We start from the raw sequence: 16434 nt of genomic DNA, 5'->3' as shown, positions 1-16434 counted from the left end.
AAAATCTACACCAGATTGGCTTGCAAGAACAGAAAAACTGTTGCCTCAAGGACTTCGTCAATGTATCGCAGTAAGGTTGCCCTCAATCTGCACCAAAGGCGTTCTTGTGTTAAAGGCAATTCCACCCCACATCATCACACTTCCACTGCCCAGTCAGCACAACGCTCACTACGACGTCTACACACACGTTGTCTTCCGTCAGGTCTGTCAAGGGCAAAACGGCATTCATCTGTGAATAAAACACTCCACCACTGCCACCACCTCAGATATTCTCTGGCCCACAAAAGACAGTGATTTCATCTCTCAGCTGTCAACATGCTACCCCTGAACGGCCTCCGAGTATGCAAATCATTTTCATGCAGACGGCGAGCTACAGTCATTCTGCTGAATACCATTTCCTGGAATTTCTCGTGCTGTAGCCACTGCAGTCTGAAAACGATTACGCAGATGGATCAGTCGGATGTGACGGTCCTGGGCCGGTGTGGTGACCCTCTGCCTTCCAGGCCTGTCCCTCACAGAGCTGGTTTAATTATAAATGACCACTTGGGGGCAGCATGTCTGTTAGATACTTTAGCCTTCTTGAGGATGTGAGTAATGTAGAAGGTTCCAGCAAAGAAGATGGCTGCTCTGCTTTGTATGTTGTGGCGCTGCAAAAAAAAAAGTAATCTTTCATCAAGAATACACATGTTGGTTTTGACTGAAGATATAACATATGGCGACGAGGATAAACACTCAATGTTCTAGGTAGGACAAGCAAATATATATATTATGGTATATTAAAAAAAACAAACAAACAAAAAAAAAACACTACATGTGGATGGCTTAATTTTAAGAAAAAAAATAAAATGGCTGTGTGACCAAGCTGTTGTTGAGTGGCGTGTGTGGTGACGTCACGGACCAGAAACAGGAAACAAAACAATGAATGGCGGGTGAAACTGAACGCAGCTTACCAATTGTTTATATTTTAATAACTCTCTCCTTGCTCACTCTCCCGTACTCTCCTCTGTACACCAGGGCCACCGAGAGCCGTCATGGGCCCCAGGGAAGGATTGGTATGTCCCGCTGCCCCCCCCCCCCCCCCCCATTGTTACTATATTCATCCGACTTAGCAGTGTCTGAGGAAGATCATTTCAACCGATACAGTATTTTGATAACGGGTTTGAAGGAAACTGTCAATGACGCCTAGAAGTTTCAATGCCTCAATTAAAATCTGCAGGAGGATAGTTTACTTTTTCTCAAAGTAGTTATATTTAAGTTATTTACAGTACACAACCTTTTGTTTTAGGTAAGTGAATATTTTTTTTGTACAAACACCATGTGTAATAGTCATTAATCGGAAGCTTACTTAACATCAAATAACATACGTTTTTAGCATAAACTTATTTATCCCGTGCCAAAAATAAACCACTCATCTCTGCTCTTAAGTAATAGCCTGTACTGGTAAATATATTTGTATTTTAAGCAATATAACGGATCATTCTCTAATTGTGTTTACCACCAGCTGAAGAAAGTACTTTATTTATTTTACACGATACAATTTTTCTAACAAACTGCTGCACCACGTTGTTTTGAGCAAATTATAGATCTTAATAATAGAATAATTCATACTGTTGTATATATTGTGCAACTTTAGGGCTCTTTTAGGGCTACAAAAGTCTTTAAAAACATACATAAAATTGCTATGCCTTTTTTTCAGCTTTTTGGTGTAGTAAAATATGAAATGCAAAAGTTCAAATCATTGTGTGAAAGGAAGTGTTTGACAGCGCCTGGATACACAATCATTACACAACAGAAGCACATCGGCTCGGTGTGCAGTACGGCAGTTTTTCTTTTTAATGTGGTGGTGGGAACGCAAAGGGTCACAAATATTTAATATATGAATTAAAAAAAAAAGTTCCCCCTTCATCAGGGCCCCCCTTCGGGGCGTTGGGCCCCGGGGAAATTTCCCCATCCTCCCCGCCCTTTCGGTGGGCCTGCTGTAAACTCCCCGCTTTGAGTCAAGAGTGGGTCTTTTATATTCTGGCCGAGGGGTTAACTAGCTGTTAATTAATTATTACCCCTCGGCCAGAGTCTGCAAGAGTTTAATAATGATGCGTGACTGTCAGCTAATTAAATACTCAGTAGCTGATCAGTCACGCATCCTCACAATACAAAAACAATAACAAATACGCGGCACTTCGTCGTAATATAAAACATAAATAAATAATAAACAAAGGGGCGGAACACTCCGCCACAGGCTGGCACAGTGGGGACCGTTGCTCTTTTAATCCTCAAACACAAAACTGGGAGGAATATTGTGAAATTCTCACACATTTTTTTTTATGGCTAATGATATTGAGGAATCTAATAAGAAGAAAGATATTTTGTTGAGTGGAGTGGGTACCCAGACCTACAGTTTAATGAGGAATTTGTTGAGTCCAGAGAAGCCTGGTGACAAAACGTTTGAGGAGCTAGTGAACTTGTTGAAAGTTGCATTTCAACCCGAAAACGAGTGAAATAGTACAAAGATTCAAATTTAACTCATGGAACCGAAAAGCTGACGAGACTGTGGGGGAATACGTTGCAGAGCTAAGGAAATTAGCGCAGGGCTGTAACTATAAAGAGACGTTGACTCAGATGCTTAGAGATTGTGGCATAAATGATGACAGAATTCAAAGAAGATTACTGTCTGAAGTGGATTTAACGTTCGAGAACACATTGAAGAATGCTCATGCCATTGAGTTTGCTAGTAAAAATGTGAAAGATTTACAGCTGCAGTCAAAAGAAGTCTCAAGTGTATTTCCCAAAGGTCTGTAAACAAAATGTTCAGCAACAAAACGCAACAGAAACAGCCGTTGACAAGAGATTGCTACCGCTGTGGAGGTAAACACTTACCTCAAGAGTGTAGGTTTATAAATGAGAAATGCCATAACTGTGGAATAAAAGGCCACATAAAAAAGTCTGCAGAAATAAAGTTAAAAGTGAATATCAAGGGCAAACTCCAGGAAGAGGAAGGCAGACATACATTCGCAAGTCCAAAAGCTGTCATAGTGCTCACCACCTGAGGGAGGAGGAAGAGAAAGAGCAAGGTGAGGAAGATGAAGCATATACTATGTACAGCATGAAGCAATCAGACATTCCAAAAACAGAGCTAATCACTCTGATGCTGGATGTTAATAACACAAATATTAAATTCGAGATAGACACAGGATGGAGTGTAACTATTATGAATCAAGCAGAGTATTCGGAATTGTGGAATAATCCAATAGTTCCAGAGCTTGAAACATGTGCAATTAAGCTGAAGACCTACACAGGAGAAATAGCAGACATTCTTGGAACATCACAAGTAACTGTCATATACCAAGGTACAGTTAAAAAACTGCCCACAAACCAAGATAACTGAACTGGCCTTGGATTGGAGACGAGTTAACAAATTGAGTCAGTTGAACCACCTGACACTACAGGATGTGTTGGCAGCACATGAAATGGTATTCAAGGAAGAATTAGGTACTCTGCGGGGAACCACAGCAAAAGTATTTGTGGAAAGTAGTGCAACCCCACGTTTCTTTAAACCCAGATCAGTTCCCTATGCGATGGAACCAAACGTAGAGGCTGAGCTTGACCGTCTTTTAAAAGAGAACATCATTGAACCAGTGAAGTTTTCAGACTGGGCGGCACCAGTAGTTCCCATACTGAACCCGGACGGCTCAGTGAGAATTTGTGGTGATTACAAATGGTAAATCAATTGTCATGTCTGGAACAATATCCAATCCCTAGGATTGATGATTTGTTTGCAATCCTAGCAGGAGGAGAACAATTTACTAAGCTGGACATGAGCCACCCTTACCACCAAATTACACTGGATGAGGACTCTAAGAAGTTTGTCACTGTGAATACTCACAAGGGTTTGTTCAGATACAATCAAGTGCATTTCGGTGTCTCATCCGCACCTGCCATCTTTCAAAGGACTATGGAAAACTTGCTACAAGGGATTCCGTATGTGGCAGTGTACCTGGATGACATCCCAGTGACCGGACTGTCAGAGAGGGAGCATCTTTGCAACTTGAAAGCAGTGTTACAAAAGCTTGAAAAAGCAGGACTTCGGCTGAAGAGAAGTAAGTGCATGTTCTTAGGAAAAGAAGTAGTGATCTTGGGACACAAAATAGATGCCACAGAACTACATCCTGTTAAAGAAAAAGTGCACGCAGTTCAAGCAGACTTTCGAGGCTTCAAAACAGTTGTTGCAGTCAGCAGAGGTGTTGGTTCACTGTATGGAGTTGGTGCTGTGCTTTCATACCGCATGCCAGATGGGTCAGACAAACCCATTGGATTTGTGTTAAGAACTCTCACCGCTGCTGAGCAAAATTACTCCCAGCTAGATAAAGAAGGACTGGCTGTGATTTTTGGAGTGAAGAGATTTCACAGCTACATCTATGGAAGGAAGTTCACCATCTGCACCGGCCACAAGCCATTGATTTCTCTCTTCAATGAGATGAAAGCTGTACCACAGATGGCCTCTCCAAGAATCCAGAGGTGGGCAGTGACACTCAGAGCCTATTAATATGTCATAGTGTATAAAGCAGGTAAAGATCATGGAAACTCTGATGCTTTAAGTCGTCTTCCATTACATTCGGGAGCAGTAAAGGATTTCCAAGAGGACCGGGTGCTAATGTTGGACCACATGGACAGCTCTCCTGTGACGGCTGCACAGATCAGGACTTGGACCGGAAAAGTTTCAGTATTATCCAGAGTTTGTGAGTATGTTCTAAGGGGGTGGCCAAATAAGATTGCAGAAAATGAGTTCAATCTGTATGTCTCAAGAAAATAGGAACTCAGGGGGCTCGCAAGGACGTCAATATGTGACAGAACAATTACACCAATCTCACTCGGGCATCACACAGATGAAGGGGCTGCAAGAAGCTATATGTGGTGGCCAAAGATGGATGTCGAGATTGAAAAATACGTACAAGCTTGTTTAACATGCCAAGAACAAAGAAAGGCCCCAGCAGCAGCTCCACTCCATCCTTGGGAGTGGCCAGACAAACCTTGGAGGAGGCTATGCCTTGATTATGCTGGGCCATTTCTGGGAAAAATGTTTTTGGTAATTGTAGATACACATTCAAAATGGATGGATGTGTATCCCATGAACACGTCGACTTCAACAGCAACTACAGAACATCTAAGAATTAGCTTCAGCAGCCATGGACTACCAGAGATGATAGAGTCTGACAATGGAACTCCTTTTGTCAGTGCGGAATTCAAAGAGTTGATGAGTCAGAACGGAATCACTCACATGAATTCTGCCCCGTATCATCCATCTTCGAATGGATTGGCTGAACGTGCCGTACAGACATTTAAAGAGTGCATGAAGAAGGTATCGGGAGGCACCCTGGAAACAAAAGTATCTCGTGCCCGGTTTAGCTACAGAATAACACCTCAATCCACTACGGGATTGTCTCAGGCTGAGATGTAGCTGGGTCGGAAACTGAGATCCACACTTGACCTGCTGTATCCTGATCTCAAAGGAAAAATACAACAGAGACAGTTAAAGCAAAAGGAAAACCACAAGAACGAAGATTTTCAACAGCAGATTCAATATATACACAAAATTTCAGTCATGGTCCAAAATGGATACCTGCAACTGCTGAAGAAGTGACGGGCCCAGTTTCCTATACACTGTTGTTAGGATATGGCAGATCAGTGCGCCGTCACGTTGATCAAATCCACAGGAGACAGGAAGAGCCAGACAGATCTGCGATGGAAGAGCTAGAAAATCCAGTTGAAGAGACACTGATACATGTACATTCCAGTCCGGTGGGTTTACAAGACCTCTGGCATGTTTGAGAGATTATGAATAGTGGTGAAATATATTGTTTATGGGCAAGAATGCTCCCCAGATCTCATCGGGAAGTGAAGGTAGTAGTCCACCCTGATCATCCCAAAAATATATAGTGAATAAAAAAACATAATAATAAAAAAAGTAAAATAATAGTAACACCTTAAGGGTGAAGGAATGTTATGATTGTACTGCAATTGTAATAATTATAAACGACCACTTGGGGGCAGCATCTCTGTCAGATACTTTAGCCTTCTTGAGGATGTGAGTAATGTAGAAGGTTCCAGCAAAGAAGATGGCTGCTCTGTTTTGTATGTTGTGGCGTTGCAAATAAAAAGTAATCTTTCATCAAGAATATGCGTGTTGGTTTTGACTGAAGATATAACACTATATATAACAGTATTAAAATAGGTACAATGAAGACGGAACAGAATGCATTGTACAGATGATGTTTACATTTAACAAAAACAATGTTTGATTCTTGCAACCTTGCATGTGTAGACGTTATCCTTTGGGCACCCTCTGCTGCAGCAAACCACAACTCAACTCCCGCTATTTTATTTTACAAAATGTCGCACAGCTCTCGCTAGAGATCTCGCTAAGATGACACAAATAATATTTAAATTAGTACATTGCAGCTCTCTCCATTAACATATTTTTTCTTAGTACATACAACAAAATGTGCACTTTCCAAATTGTAGTAACGAAAAGGCAAATTGCAGTATGTTTGCGCTGCGACTGGCCCATCTTAGTAGCCTACATCTACCCCTAAATTTTATATACGTTAATATATTTTGTGCAACGTTTCCCTTAATGTTAAAAATATGTCATCTTGTGCTCAAGGCATGCAAAAATAATTATGATAAGTGAAATATCTTATGATACGAGAAAAAATAACAAAAAAGAAGGATTTGCTATTAAACGAAAAAAGTGTTGTTGTCAAATTGTGCTGAAGTGTTCAAAGCATGGCATGACAAGATAACAAATCCAGAAGTAGAGCAAAGCTCTAACTTTAATCACAAAACTACAATAGCTTGTTGGGTCCTTGGGTCCCAGAACACAAGACAAAGAGGGCTGGTTGGTACATCCGTCAGGCAAAACCATTATGCTTCTAATAAGAATGTTTGATACTATTTGAAATAGATTTCATGTACAATCATTTTTGCTCTCAAATTCTTCAAAAATCAATACAATTCAATACAACACTGCAGTTTGCAGGAAGTACTGATATCTGAAAGAATTTTGTTGTTGCTTTCTTTTAAAATAAATCAAAAGATGATTTGTAATGTCCTCAGATAGCCAGTAGCAAAGTTTGGTGCTGTTCAGAAAAGATCTAAAACCAAAACAATAAAAAAAAAAACAAGCCTACAATTGCTATAATCACCAGTTTTAATGTCCTGATGTTTTTGTGCCAACTCATTATATAAAATGGGAACGAAAAGCACTAAGGAAATACAAAGCTAGTGATGCATAGGCTGAACATTGTGAAATAGAGGTACAGTTACTGAAAGTCATTAGGAAGATAACAACAAGAGAACAAGGAGCACTGGTTGGCATGGAGACAGCTACTGAGCTAAGGCAGTTAACAGCTGTGTATTTCTTCGACTTTTTTATTTAAAATATGTAACAAGTGTTACAAAAAAGATTTTAATAACTAGATTTAAGTTAATGTAACGCATATTTGGTTTCTTACATTTTGATTACCATGCGCGGGGTCTACATGTATTTTAATGATTAAGCAGTGGCAGAGCAAAATACTAAAGGGTAAAATATGCAGGCGACTTTTCATTAAAGACAATAAAACAGAAAATACAGTGGAAAGCAGTACAGCAGAGTTGTCAGTCTGAGGACCTATGCAATAAACTTTATTGATGTACCTGCACGCCCCAAATACTTAAAGAGATGTGTATGACTGTATTGATGATACAGAGTCGCTCCACAAATATGACCATCGTTAAGCTCAGTGATGGATTGTGGAATGATGGATGCTGTCTACAACACCGGGAAATAAAACAGCAATAACACAACTTGGTTTCTTCTTTCGTGGGACACTCACAAGTCATGCGGCTTAGCACAGAAATGAAGCAATTTAACACAAAAGAGTGATGCATTGCGCTCACGGATAGCTGTGGTGGTGACGTCAGACCCGGAAGACGAACACAAATACTGCAGATGACTGGTGAATGAATGCGCTGTGGTGCTTTTATTAGATAAACAAAATGAAAAGGTTTGACAAAAACAATGCTCACAGAGCAAAATAAAATGTGCCGTCCATGTGTCTAAATACAAATGACAACACTTGTGCTACATAGCCCAACATTATATCCTGTGCACTTATACATACCCCAACACTAATACACTACATACAACAGAAAAGCATAAAATAAACACAGGGGTGGGGCACACTGCCACAGTTGCCTACAGTGTACACTCCATAGCTGTCATATCTTGCTACTATTGCCACTTAACGTTCTTGTGCTTTGTAATTGCAGAAGCAGTTGTTGATGCAGAGTTCACCCCCCTAATCTCTGTAAGTCGCTTTGGATAAAAGCATCTGCTAAATGACTAATTAATAATAATAATAATAATACTAATAATAATAATAATAATAATAATAATAATAATAATAATAATAATACTGTAGTGTCGTCTGTTTAAAAGCAAACCTCCCAGGAAATAATGACCCAGAGGACTGTGACAACTGCAAGGCATCAAGAGGGTGCTGAGCAAGCTGTACAGAACAGCGCTCGTGTGAATTTTAACTGCACTACTGGTGTGAACATTTTCTTTAGGGTTACAGCTCAGCAAAAGAGACTAATCCAGGTGTTCAATACACTTATACAATGTGTGGCTGGGATATATACATTGTTTACATTTCATTTATAAAATTATTTACATCCAGGATCACTGCAAGCTCACAACATGTTAAATGAATTCATTCTCAAACCACACTGATCTGTAAATACCCGATAGTACAGATTTTCCTGTACTGTACAGTAGATGGCTTTCAACCAATTTGTTTTTGTTCTTAAAGACACCTTCCTTAACTGAAGCAGCTCACCTTTATATTATTTTCTTCCTTTTGGCCCATGGCTATATGCTTTTTGGATGTTTTTATGGTTATATTTCATTACATTGTATCAAATATTCACTATGTTTGAATTCGCTGATGATGGCTCCTGCAGCATACCTCAAATCCAATGGTCAGTTATAACGATGTTAGTCATCGTGTTGATACTTTTTAAAAAATCCTATTTTGAATACAAGCTGTAGGTCACAACCTCTGATAATGTCACTATAATACCCCCACCCCCAGCTCTGTAACAGTCAGTTAGTGGAAATACCTCTCCATCTAAACGAATCATAATTCAGATGAGTCATCACAGGTATGAACAGGAGAGTTCTGTGAGCATTGATCTCATTATTCCAACTCATCAGAACTCAGAATAAGGACTGTTTGCATTACTTAAGAGTTTACGATTGAAAGTTTAATGTTATGGAAGAACATAGAATGAGAAAAATGTTGTTGTGTTGGTGTGTTTGGGTAAAAAAAAATATACGCCCTAAAAATGTTTTTTGTTTTTGTGAAAGGTATCTTACTTTTTTGTGAGATGGTAATCCACCAATAATATAGTTCAGCATTTATGCATTTGTGACAGGCTGTGATGAGTCAAAAGGGTTTTGGTCTGCAATTCAGCCTCCCAATAGTAGAAGGTATTGAATCAACCCAAGGCTTTTCTCACCCAGATCACGTGGGGGGAGCCACCTTGAAACAGATCGCCCAGTTATTATTATTATTTAGCAGACGCCTTTATCCAAGGCAACTTACAGAGACTAGGGTGTGTGAACTATGCATCAGCTGCAGAGTCACTTACAATTACGTCTCACCTGAAAGACTGAGCACAAGGAGGTGAAGTGACTTGCTCAGGGTCACACAATGAGTCAGTGGCTGAGGTGGGATTTGAACCGGGGACCTCCCGGTTACTAGCCCTTTTCTTTAACCACTGGACCACACAGCCTCCAGTTCCTAGGACAACTGGTAGAGAAGCTTGCAGCCCCATCCACCTGGGAAGCAGCGGTCACCAGGATGTTCGCAGTGCAACCAGTTACTGAAGATGACTCTGGACAATGAGCCTGAGGCGTTTTTTGGTCACATTCGAGAGGGTGAAGGAAGCAACACAGTGGTCCAGAGAATATTGTGCCACTAAGTTGGCGCTATGTCTGACGGGAGAATCCAAGGCAGCCTATCGGGCTGTGCATGCAGATGACACACTGGACTACAACCGCATCAAGGAATCCATCCTCTTGCACCTCGGGATCAAGGACAAAACGTACCATCGCCATTTCCAAGACTACCAGCTGTCCAAAGGGACACTGGATCAGTGTACCCCGGTGGATGAGTCCAGAAGACCACACCCCTCTCCGTCAGTGCCTTCTTCCGAGACTGTCCCATGATGGAAGTTAACATCGCCAGATGGTCCTGGTCTACAGTCACAGGTAGGACAAATTGGGAATGTCGGGAGGGCCCCTATCAACTAAGAGTACAGGATAGGAAAGTGAGTACCCACGCATTTGTGGACAGGGTGTGCGCAGACTTTAATTCGACAAGCTCTCTGGGAAGGGGTGTCCTGGAAGCCACCAGGCAAAGTGGCTATCTCCTGTATCCACAGAGAAACCCTGGTCTATCCTACCACGAAAATGAGTCTCACAGTTGGTGAATATACAGCATACATTAAAAGTAGCTGTAGCTGAAAGTTTGTCATATCCTATCCTACTGGGGAGAGATTGGCCAAATTTTTTTACCGAATATTAGGTCAAGGAATGGTCTTGATTTCAACCAGGGGACAACTTAAACAACAAGATAAAACAATTGGCTAAATTTTCCTGTTGCAATCTGGCCTGTTTAACCCTAGAATTCACACGTAAAAAATGGAACAAGACTGTCGGGCAGAAACATTTGAGGGAACTCAAAGGAGACAGGGGGAGGGGTCTGACTCAACTGTAAGCCAATGTCACAAACAGAGAGGTAAAGGAGTGGGAATTCAGTGTGAACTGGGGTGCAGGGTTACTGGGAAGGAAGGTCAGGTAACAAGACACTCTCCTTGACATACCCCCATTGGGACCGGGATACCCACTTGGGTTACGAGCAACAGAATGATCCCACAGTGTGCTATGCTCGGGACCAGTTTTGATATTTCTGAGGGTCAGCTAGTAGGATTTCCACTTTTTTCTGTGTCCGGGAACTTATTATACAGAATAAGCCGAGCTGCCAGGATAGGACAGCCCTTAACACAGTTATTGGTTTCCGAACCTTTTCGGTCAGAGGTCATGAGATTAGCTCATGATCTCCCTTTTTAAGGTCATTTAGGGACCGAAAAGACTCTAGAATGAATTCTAGACCAGTTTCACTGGCTTGGAGGGGGCTAATTCTGGGTATCGGTATATGCTCGTGGTGGTGGACTACGCAAAAAGATACACAGAGGCTGCTCCCTTAAACTCTATGAATTCTGAATCAGCAACTAATGAATTAGTGAAATTATTTTCTAGATTGGGAATCCCTAAAGAAATTCTCACTAATCAGGGCACTAATTTCATGTCAAGCTGTATTCAGCAATTGTGTAAATTATTGAAAATTCGTTCAATTCGGACCTCAGTTTATCATCCTCAAACGGATGGGCTGGTTGAACGATTCAATCAGACTTTAAAGAGCGTGCTGTGTCACTTTGTAGATCAGGAAAAGAGAAATTGGGCTAAACTACTTCCCTTCTTGGTCTTTGCAGTTTGTGAGGTACCACAATCCTCAACAGGGTCTTCTCCGTTTGAGCTCTTCTACAGCCGGCAACTGCAGGGTATTTTGGATCTGATAAGAGGTTGGGAAGAACAAATAAAAGACTCTAAAAATGTAGTTAAGTATGTATAACAGTTGCGTGATCACCTGGAGTTGGTTGGTCGATTGACTCATGAGAATTTTAATCCTTTAAGGACCGGGATTGTGTTAACACAATCATACTGAAGTGGTGTTCTAGAACTGTGTGACCCTGGTCATAAAATGCACAGGGGCGAGGAGTACCCCGTCACAGACTGCGATCATATAAACACGATAAAAAAACGCACTTCGTTTTGATGACTTATAGGGCCACCGTACTTTGCAGTACAGGCTTGAAACACATATCATTGGATAGGGGAGGGACTGATGTTCACTTCCTGATAGTTTTTTTTTTCTTTGTGTGACGTCACTGAGAGGGACATTTAGTGTCTAAAGGGCAGAGAACGTTTTGGCAGCACGTTGAGAAAATACATCTGTGACAGAGAGCAAATTAATCGGAGTCTCCCTCCCGACCTGTGAGGGCACAGTATAACAGGAACAGTGTGCCCCGGACTGGATGGTTTGACAGTTCATTCCAGGGTCAGTCGGAGGTCGGCCATCCAAAAAGGGGGTGAAGCCACAATACTAGAAGTCAACACCTTACTGCAGTAGGCAATGTGTCAGTCGTGGGTTGGATGAGACGTGATTGCACTCGGGGTGTGACTAAAGGTATATCAGGGTGTGTGGCCAAGTGATCTGTTCCTCTGTTATGGTTACAGAAATGACCGGGAGGAGTAAAAAGGAAACCATGAGTGTTTTGCATTGTATCTGTCTAATCATTGTCACCTTTATAACTAAAAGAAGACTGAAATCCGGGAGCTGACCCTAATCAGCCAGTATCTAACCCGGACTACACTACACTACTGTTTCACTGTTGCTATATAAGTCACCACTTGCATCAAGGAGCACTCAGTATTGGAATTGTGATCATGTGTGTGTTTAAAAGTGTGTGTCTTTATTGTTATTATTATTTCGGGACTGAACCCCGTGGTTTTACTGACTTTACACATAGTTGTAATATATATATATATGTGTGTGTTTTTACAACATTTATACATATTAAGAAAGGAGTGGATGTAAGCGGATACTATTTCATTAACTAAAGTTATCAGGTAAGTTTTTTTTTCCTTTATTACTGATAATAATGCAATGAATAACTATTATTTTATTTATAAATATTTATTTATAGAAAATAATCGAGAGTAGTGTCCATTATTGCTTATAAAGACCCTGAGATGTATTATGTCATTGCAATCACTCAGGTGAAACAATGTCATGTAATTTGCCCAAACCCAAAATATTGTGTTGAAAAAAGCAAAAGGTTTGTTAAAGCGGCACAGCAGAAACAACAGCAAAGCTACAATAAAAAAGAAAGAATTAGAAACTTTCAAGCTGGAGAAAAAGTGTTGATTTACTTCCATTATCGGAACCTAAATTGTTTGCTAGATGGCAGGGTCCCTTTGAGGTTATTTGAGCTATTGGGAAAGTGAATTTGCATCGGAAAGAAAGATACATTTCTCATGTCAATCTCCTCAAATCGTGGAAAGAACAGGAAGTCAATTTTATATCCCCAGCTGAGGTGGGGATATAAAATTGACACCATCACCTTTAGTTGAGATTCCAATGGGGAAAGAATTAACTCCTGATCAACAAAAAGTGGTAAACAGATTGATTACTATGTTCGGGGATATGTTTTCTAATGTGCCTGGCAGGACTCATTTGATCGGACGTGTTGTTATCACTTCTCCAGGTCTGAGGGAGAGACCCTCAGGGGAGAGACCATGTCACATTCCAGATAGTTGGAGAAAAACTATCAGCTGAGAGTTCATCCTTCAGACTGATGCATCAGAAGTTAGTCTGGGCGCGTGCAACAGGAAGATCCCTGTCGCTGGTTCGTGGCGTGTGTGTTCCTTTGAGAAAGCAGCTGCGACACACAACAGGAGACGCGTTGCTAGGCAACCAGTTGAGCAGTGGGCTCGCCATTCACTGAGCTGATCAAGAGGTTCGGATTGGCTGGGGGGCGTGCCCATGGATGCAGGGCGGAGCTCAAAAAGCAGCTGCTGTACAGCTTGGGGTTACTGCAATGCCATTGACACACAGATGGGCTCTGAGTGAGTGCTTTTGTTTGCATCAAAGAGCAGAGCTCCACTCCGCAGGACAACTATACGAACCCCTTCCATTCCAAGGAGGTGCTCGTGAAGGCATTGCCCAGCCGAGGCCGTGTGAAAAGACAGGGGTCTCTGTGAGAAAGCCGGGACTCCGAAAGCCCAGAAGTAGGTCAGTTTAGGGGATGTTGATCCCACCACAGTAAGAGAGGGTTACGTAGAGCAGCAGGTTACAAAGAGCAGCAGGTTCTTTGTAGTGGGACTAGCACTCGTCATTTTGTGTGGCAAACTTTGTTATGTTTTCGTTTCTGTAGTAAATCTACCATTGCTGGTACCCTAGTGTCAGCACTTATGTAAATAAATCTGCGCGCCTGTGTGGCGTGTCAACACCAATGCTCTGTGTCTGTCTCAGTATTATTCAGTGACGACCCACACATGTAACACATCACCCTGTTACAGGGCGGTTCTGTCCCAGGAAATAGAAGGTATAGAACATCCAGTCCTGTATATCAGCAGGAAATTGCTGTCCAGAGAACAGAAGTATTCTGTTATTGAGAAAGAATGTCTGGCAGTAAAATGGGCTGTAAAATCTTAAAAATATTATCTCCTGGGACGACCCTCTGTACTCATCACGGACCACGCCCCTTTAAAGTGGTTAAACACTATGAAGGATTCAAACGGCAGGTTTTCACATTGGTACTTGGCGCTGCTGTGCTCAGGGTTGGTTCTTGAAACACAGCAGGAGTCTGAGGGAGGAGGGATTCTTTTTTTGTGTGCAAGTTCTAACTTTGTTTGTTTTTGTTTCCTGTTTCTTGTTTTTACTTCAGTCCTTCCTGACACAGCTGAAGAGTAAAGACTAACAGCCTGCCGTCAGCCCGACTGAAACGGCAGCTGAAGAAAAACAATTTGCTTTTTTTATATATATATATATTTAATCCCTCACCGCAATCCCCTGCCGGCTTCATTTTTTGTTTTGTAAATAAACCCCCTTTGTTTTTCACTTGCAACTTTTTGTTATATACACGCCCCATCTTACCACACAGGCATTCAAAGGATTAAAATGACATTTGTGCACATAAAAATCTTAATTTATAAGTTATTTAAAGAATGAGTAATGCTTTGCATGGTTTGTTTTTGTTTCTACATGTTGATAACTATCTTAATAACTAACCAGCTAAATAGTTTTGTAGGGACTTGTGGAGGGTGCTTTCCCTACTGAGCTCTAATTATTAGTGAAATGGGTATTTTTAAAAACAACATTTTTTTATAATTTATAAATACAGAACTCACAAAACTGGTAGCCAGAGTTTAAATACATATTGTACATACATACATAAGTCATATATTAACTAACCATTAACAAAAATAAACTTGTATTAACAGTAAACTAGTTCATGTTTCATTGAGCTGCAGACTGTTTAGCATGTTTCTTAAAAGCAGCCCCTAGCATTGATATGATCTCACCCCCATTAGCTTTATCTTTGTTTGTGTTTCTAATGGTTCCCTGTCTCTGAACAGAGTAACCTTGAGTGCTGAGAAGTGTAATGACATGGATTATTATTACTAGGCCAGTTCTAATCTTTTCTCCCATACTGCAATGTCAGCTTTCTATAATTCTCCTTAATCCTATTAAAACTAGCCCTTGGAAATGTTCTCAAAGGGAATCACATAGTTAAACAAATCAGTTGGTTTCTGGGTGTTTAAACACACAATTAAATAGGGGGCATTGTCAAATTAATGTTTCTTTTTGTTATTTTCCAAAGTTTCCGATTCCAGCAATGATGGGTTATTATATGCAATACTATTAAAATATATTACTTCTTTGTCATGGTCCCTTTCTTTTTTTTATAATGCCGTGAAACTTTTTTTTTTTTTTAAAGTAACTAAGATGTGATGACTGAAAGAGAATACAAAGTGAATTTAAAAAACAAGAAAGATACATTAGAGAAGTTCATTCATTCCCATACTAAGTTGCTCTTATTCAAAGCACATATCCTATATGTACCTTTAAATACCAGCCATGATCAGGGTTTTGTACTAGAACTTGCATCCCAGTACTAAGTGAAAATATTAAACAGGACCACATGTTTTTTCAAATGTATTGAGAGGAACAAACACAACATGGAAATAGATTTGACATTTACAGCCTTTCTTTAGCATTTCAGTGTAGAAGGTTCATGTCAGCACATCAATGACGTCTCAGATGATACTGACGTCTTCAGATGCAGTAAGGGTTACCATTTATTTTCTGTTCACATTGAAATAATCAGCCTATATAAAGGAGGATACAAAGATGACATTGGGCACGAGAACTATAACTGTGAAGCGCTTTCTGTTCCATCCCCCCCCTGGTCCAATTGTACAATGTAACATTTTACAATCAATAAAACTGTTTGATACTAATTCAATCTACACAGTTGTGTCAGGGTATGACATACTGTACTTTCATTAGAAAATGACATTTAACACTGTCACAAAGACGGCCGGAGTGGGTGGCGTCAGACCAGAGCCAGGAAATAAACAATGGAGACTTGGGGTTTTGGTGAAGCTGAACGAATGCTTTCGCTCAGCATTTAATAAACAGAACAGAAAATAAAAAGGTTTGCAACAAAAACACAGGACACGGCACTTACGCCAAAATAAATAGA

This window comes from Acipenser ruthenus, chromosome 2 (genome assembly GCF_902713425.1).
Source record: "Acipenser ruthenus chromosome 2, fAciRut3.2 maternal haplotype, whole genome shotgun sequence".
Lineage (NCBI taxonomy): Eukaryota > Metazoa > Chordata > Actinopteri > Acipenseriformes > Acipenseridae > Acipenser > Acipenser ruthenus.
This window is presented reverse-complemented; position numbering follows the sequence as displayed.